The sequence below is a fragment of the Aegilops tauschii genome, chromosome 7, assembly GCF_002575655.3.
Source record: "Aegilops tauschii subsp. strangulata cultivar AL8/78 chromosome 7, Aet v6.0, whole genome shotgun sequence".
Taxonomy (NCBI): domain Eukaryota; kingdom Viridiplantae; phylum Streptophyta; class Magnoliopsida; order Poales; family Poaceae; genus Aegilops; species Aegilops tauschii.
Window position 1 is genome coordinate 570368070 of NC_053041.3, and position 6785 is coordinate 570374854.

General features: G+C 43.6%; 1 long non-coding RNA gene across 5 annotated transcripts; it reads right to left on the reverse strand.

Moving 5' to 3' along the window:
• Window positions 1–1365: 1365 nt before the first annotated feature.
• Window positions 1366–6400, reverse strand: LOC109749015 (uncharacterized). Of its 5 annotated transcripts, XR_012189714.1 has the most exons (9): window positions 6153–6400; window positions 5947–6055; window positions 5709–5846; window positions 5184–5384; window positions 4941–5021; window positions 4802–4866; window positions 4063–4236; window positions 3771–3914; window positions 1366–2504 (listed from the first exon to the last, which is right to left on the reverse strand). It is a non-coding gene; the product is annotated as an uncharacterized lncRNA (long non-coding RNA). The 5 variants fall into 5 exon arrangements; XR_012189712.1 differs by lacking the exon at window positions 5184–5384 and having other exon boundaries at window positions 1370–2504; XR_012189710.1 differs by lacking the exon at window positions 5184–5384 and having other exon boundaries at window positions 1371–2504; window positions 4802–4863.
• Between the last annotated feature and the right edge of the window lie 385 nt (window positions 6401–6785).

Sequence of the window (6785 nt, forward strand, 5' to 3'; positions counted from 1 at the left end):
ACCACCCCCTTCTGAAAATTGTGAAGTGAGCTGAGTGAAGTGAAGTGAGCTGAGTCCTATATATAGGGATGGGCCTTTAGTCCCGGTTGGCCTGGCCAACCGCGACTAAAGGCCTTCGGGGACCTTTAGTCCCGGTTGGCCAGGCCAACCGGGACTAAAGCCCCTCCCGTCCGCCAGCTGGATGGGCCTTTAGTCCCGGTTGGCCTGGCCAACCGCGACTAAATGCCTTCGGGGACCTTTAGTCCCGGTTGGCCAGGCCAACCGGGACTAAAGCCCCTCCCGTCCGCCGCCAGCTGTCGACCGAGCGCGCTGGGCCCAGATAGTTAGTCGCGGGTCTCCTCCCGAACCGCGACTAAAGGCCCCTTTTGTCGCGGTTCGATTGTTTTGGGGACTAATGGGGACGTATGGAAGCCTCTTTTTCTACTAGTGAGAGAAATAAAAATAAATGAATATGCTCCATGTTGTCTGAAAAGGACCCAATATGTCATGTTTTTAAGGGTCGTACATTTAGCCGATTGATACCTAAAATTTCATGGTATGTATACGAGAATTCTAGGATCATATCAAAGTTTCAGCTGAATCGAATCCTTAGTCTTTTTGCAGCTCCATAACATTTCACTTGGATACTTGGCAATCATTTGTTCCTCACATGAAAACACAAGTTATTTTCCCAAAATTCCAATAGAAGATTATGTGCATTCCATTTCCAAACACACATCACGCTCACGCAGCAGCACGTGGCACAAAGCAAAGCTTTTGCTGCCCAAGTGCCACCTCGCCTTTTGGGTGCAACAACTTCGGCCACGGTTCGTTCTACTCGCAGTAGGATATGGTCCAGGATTTCCTCGTCACAAAGGCACCTAACATCCGAACTCTTTTTGTCTCTTTCACTCATAAAAATACTGGATTTTCCTCTACCAGTATATTATATTAATTCATGCGCAGGCAAGTTCCTCTTCCTTGTTCTTAGCGAACATTGGTCATGCCAAGAACTGCTCATCAGCAGAAAATGAGGAGTGCTGACTGAGGCCTTATGTTCTGACTAGTAGAATGCCCGTGCGTTGCCACGGGCCTTTTAATTTGTTTTATTGCACCCATAAATACAAATGCATATCTGTCTCGCTTTCCCCACTCTATATACCACCCTCCATATCTATCCCTCCCCTTCTCTCTCCCACCCATGCTCTCTCTCTCTCTCTCTCTCACACACACACACACACCCTCTTCCTCTTCCACGACTCAATTTAATTTGGGCTCAACTTAACTTTAGTTTAGTGTTAACATTCTTGGCTATAGTATATCCTAGTAGCTTAAACATTAAAAGAAAAACTTAACTTTTACACAGGATCTAGTTATATTGCCCGTGCGTCACAACGGGAGCACACATATTTTGACGGTTCAACACCGATCGTGTCTAATATATAATTTTTACAAGCTCCATGCACATATGTGTCGTTGTATACATACTTTACCATTACATCACTCTAACAATGACACATCAAACAAATAATTAATGTCGCCTCCAAGTTTGAAGTTCATTTGTCTCTCGTACGTTCGAGCATGTTCAGACATCAAATGGGTACCTAGCAGGCACCCCAAAATCCAAGCATCTAGATGGTCCGGGCTCCCCTAAATCCAGCCCATATGTGGGTGAGAAATGTGGAAGTCCGAACCAGATGACACCCGGCTCACCTTCGTCATGGCACCCTCTATTCTTCACACTGTACTTCCACCACGGACCACCAAGGTGGAGTCCCCGGCCACCGTTATTAGGCGAGGAGGCGTGCGCCGCCCGTGACACCCTCCGAGCCAAGAAGGCATATCTGATGTCTTTCGAGTCATTGTCACGTTGTAACAAAATGTCATGCATTACCACAAAATAAAAATATGATGTCCATGCAACTGATACGCCATGATGTCCATTATTAACTCTTGAATCAACCTACATATGCATTTACCTTTCTATCCAAAGAAAAAAATTGTACGACTTGATGAAAAATATATAAAAACCACGCTAATGAAAAATACCAACTTGCACTTCCAATACACTGAATGAAAAATATACATACATCAACATTCACTACTGCTTTCAACAATGATAGAACATGATCACTTGTTCGTCTTTCAGCAGACAATCTTTGACCACTGGCGACCGGGAAGCTGTTGGAGATCGCTCCTCAGCTGGCTTAGCTGTTTGTTCATCTAATAAAGGAAAGGCTTACCTTTTCGTTAATTTCAGTCTTGCAGAGTTGCAACCCCTCAAGTATTTGGTCACCTATATTTTCTTGTTTTTTTTCAGTACCTTATTTCATAATTATCCTATGTATTTTCTCGAAGAGTGCAGGCTTATTCTATGCGAATTCCCCTCCATCCTCGAGTTACCTGGCCACCGTGGTAGCTCCTCTCCTCCCTCTTGCTGCTCCATGTGCTAGCACTGAAAATGCCAAATCATATTGTGTCCTTGCATCTTTTATGTATGTAGTTCTAATCAATCACACAAATACCTAAAAGCAAAGAAGAAAACCAAAGTGAAATTGCTGGGAAAATGTCAAGAAATCACATACTGCTAGATGAATCATAAGAATATGTGTACCCCATTATGTCTCAGATCATCATAATACAGTGATAGGTGATGTATATGGAAATAAAAGATATTGGCAATAATCAATCATCCTTACTGGTTAAAGAAAGAAATTGGTCATCTAAAGTTATGAATATGAAGATAATGAACCCATGGAGATACTAATGATTAAAATTATCCTTCCTTTCAATCTGCATCTTTAACAAACAGGATACTAATGATTAAAAGCTGTGTCATTGTCATTCCAAAACATCCACAGGTGAAGCCTATAAGTCACACGCTAGAGCCCTCATCTTGGCACTACCTTCTCCCTGCCCATTTAATTCAATGTATGCCATGTCATGTCCCACTAACAATGTGTTTGTTTCCTAACATACATTTCAAATGGATATGATAAGGAAGCTTCACAAAAATATCATGTGCACTAAAGCTTACAAGGTTCCGTCGGCATAAAGCTTGAGAACAACATGTGGTTGTTTGATATATTAAGAAGGTCCATCGATGCTAGTCACAAATGATATTTTCTCTTGCGACACAAATAAGTCATTAGACAGGCCTTGCAAGACATGGTGTAAACTCTTGACCGGTTCATCCTGTGCGACTGTGTTGCAGTCTAAAGTTCAACAGCCCTCCTATCCGCATTGGTTGGTAAAAACAATACCATGCTAATAAGATAATCTGAAGGCCATTACAACAATAGAAAGGAGGTCAAGATTAATGGTAAAATGGTCTAGTTATCAAGCCATATGGTGAAATTAATTGCATTGTATAAGGAAGAACATACATATTCCCAAGTAGTGTTCAAGGCTAAATGCTCCGATTCTGATTTTAATGGTATTATTACAGATTGGATACTTATTAATTATTATTATTGAGCAGGAGGACACTTGTGGTTTGTGTAATTGAATTTGCACTACACATTTTCCAAGAATCTCTATAGGCCTTTGTCTTATATTGGCCGCCCGACCTTCTTGCATAGCCAACATATAAATGATTTGGACACAAGATTCTATGCAAGAGTATCTAGGTGCATCGAACTAAAGGATACAGTGCCACAACCAGTAAATCTGGTTTCGGTTAAAGTAATAGCCCTACAGATGGTACAAAGTAGTAGCAAGACAGACAACTTTCACTCTTAGTACAAAATAGAAGTACAAAGAGAAAAATAGTGAAGAGTTGGACTAATAACCTTGCTATAAAAGCTTGGCTCTTGGTAGTGTGTAGGCTTTACTTTCTTCTTGGAACCTCCAAATTGGTGGAAACACGATTACTTAATGAAAATATGGCCACCGGGCTTCAACCATTTCACTATTCTACCTATCAGCTTCTCAACCTACAGGTAGAAGGTACCAACTATAAATTCCAAGCATTGTAAAAAACTGAAAAGAGAAAGTATATTGTTCTCCAATAATGAGCATCATTCACAAGTTGGGGCCTAATTTCCTGCAAAAAAGAATAAAATAAGTTGGGGCTGATTGTACCTCCTAGTTTTTCTTGAGGCACTTCATTCATAGATGGAGGCGGGTGGATGAACCACCCTTGCACATGAAGGTGAAGTGCACTCACCACACAACCGCGAGCGCCTCGTTGCTGCTTCCACCACCAAAGAGCAAGATGGATGCCGGCAATGGAAGAGCGTGCATGAGAATCATAGACTACACATGATTAAAGATTCAGAAACATATAGGCTTTGGGCGTCTCAGCTCATAATATATAACACAAATACAGAAGTAGTAAATTCTGAAACATTTAGTGGAGTCCAATATAGCCCACTTGTTTACATATTCAGCTCTTATCAGTTTTACCTCAACAAAGAGGTGATCATTAATTTTGGAACCCACATGTCAGCGTACATGAGAATCATAGACCACACATAATTAAAGATTCAGAAACATACTGTCTTTGGGCATCTCAGCTCACAATAACACAAATATGGAAGTAGTAAATTCCGAAACATTTAGTGGAGTCCAATATAGCCCACTTGTTTACATTCAGCCACGCTGTAGGTCCAGAATAAATGCATTGCATGCTTGTCATTTTCAGTGCTTGTTTCAGTAAGAAATTTGCATGAACTTTTAGCGAGTCAAGATATTTGTGCAAACAATTACATAAACCAAACAATGATATAAGTATAGAAGTCATTCGATTGTTTAACTGCAGCACATCCGTCTAGCTAACTAAAACAATAACCAAAATATATGAAAAAGGGATAATACTAACCATAAGCTTGTATATCTTCAGTCTTGGCTCATACACCAACAATCAACTTGAAAAGGTAGAAACTGCTGACAGTAAAAAGAAGGTAAGTGAAACAATTAAGAGATTTTTCGAAGAGAAGCTCACTTTAGTTGTATGCAACCTCCGGCAACCATGTCTTCATGTGAGCATCTCCTCAAGCTAGCAATAGTTCACCGTGACCCTTGTTTCCTTCTCACCCAGCCTGTAGGATCGGCAATCAATTTATTCAATGAGAGAAACAAACTTAAGTACAAATCTGATGAAATTCGAACATAATTAGAAATAACCTAATGCATCAAATCAACCAATAAACTGATTAAGATTTTTTTTCAAAAGGGGATAACCCAACTGATTAGAACATTACTTGCTAGATTTCCTGTCCTTGTGGATCATATGAATACTCCATGAACATCAACATGTCAGGGGTGGTGTGGCCACAGATGGGTTCCTCTTGTGTACCAAGCGAATGGAACCACTTCATCCATGGAGGCGGCGTCCCTAGGGATCGGCAGAGGCGGCGGTGTGCCTTGGGCTTCCGCGATGGCGGAGGCGGAGGCAGGAAACCCTAGACAGAAATCGAGGGAGGAGTGGCGGCACGTTTTTTTTTCTTCTGTAATATTTTGTAAAGAGAATAAAATGCAGGTGGTGGTGGGAGACGGGATGAAAAAAACTGGACGAAAGTGGTGGGACAAAAAAAACCCTAGCCGTGTAAGCAATCCTACCAATTGCTCCATTAGGAGTAGAGACAAAAGCAAGGCTGCACACACCTAGGTTCGGCACTCTTAATTAAATTTAACAAGCAGCAAATAATGTCAAAATTCATCAAAGTTACTTAATCTGTTGTCAGCGATGACTTGTTGCATAAGAAGTCCAGCAGGCGTATACTTACATAGTTAGGAAAAATAACCATGTCAACATCATCGGGGACGTCAGCTAGCAGGCGTCTGATGGAATACTCGGGAGCTCCACCGGGATATAGCAACTCATTGGTGTCTAGATGGATTATTATCCAATCCATGCCAGATTCCTACCATGAAGAAAAATGCCTTTTGTTTATGATAAATACAATACACTAAATGAACACTATTAATAATTGCTGGTGATAAGCCGAAAACAAACATACATACCCGGGCCATCACAATGGCCATCTCCATGTTGAGTGATTGCTTCACAAACAATTCGTGGTTGCAAGGCTTGTAGAAGAATCCTGCGAGCCAGGTTTCATTCCAGATTCGGCTGCAGGTGAAACATATACATCATCAGAATGGGCATCAAAATGAATTTGTGTATAGCCCGACGAGGCACGCGGGCGGCGAAGATTGTTTCGGACCACCTGGCCTGCTGCTCCTCAAGCTCCTTGGTCCTGTACCCCACCTTCACCCCCTAAAGAAGAAGAAGAGAAACAGAGTCAGAGATTGAGAACAAGCTGAGTGAAATTGGTACTACTGGATTCTTGGAAATCTCAAGCGAGGAATGCACGGGGATGGACTCGAGGACCCCGGCGACACTGGGCTTGGCGGCCTTGCCCTCGACAAAGAGCAAAAAGTGTGCGACGCCGACGACCTTGTGGTAGAAGAGCCACAGCAGGATCTGGTCCAGGCCTGCGGAGGTGCTCGTTTGCACCCACACCTGGCAAGCAAGCAAAAGATCAGCAGGTCGGTCACATCGGTCGGCGGCCGGCGAGGAAGAGGGTGGAGGTGAGATTGGAAAGGTAGTACCTTGGGGTGGTGGGTGTCCGGCGCGTCGAAGTGGAAGGACCAGCCGCGGAGGTAGGGGAAGGCGGGGGCGGCGAGCACCTCGACACAGGAGGCGGCGGAGGAGTGGAGGGAGTGCAGCCTCGACGGGGCCGGCACGGCCAGGCGAGCGGGCCAGCGGGAGCCGGCGTCGTCCACGCCGCCACCGCGCCACTGGGGCGCGAACGCGAGGAGGGCGAGCGCGAGCGGTTGGGCGGTGAGGAGGAGCAGCA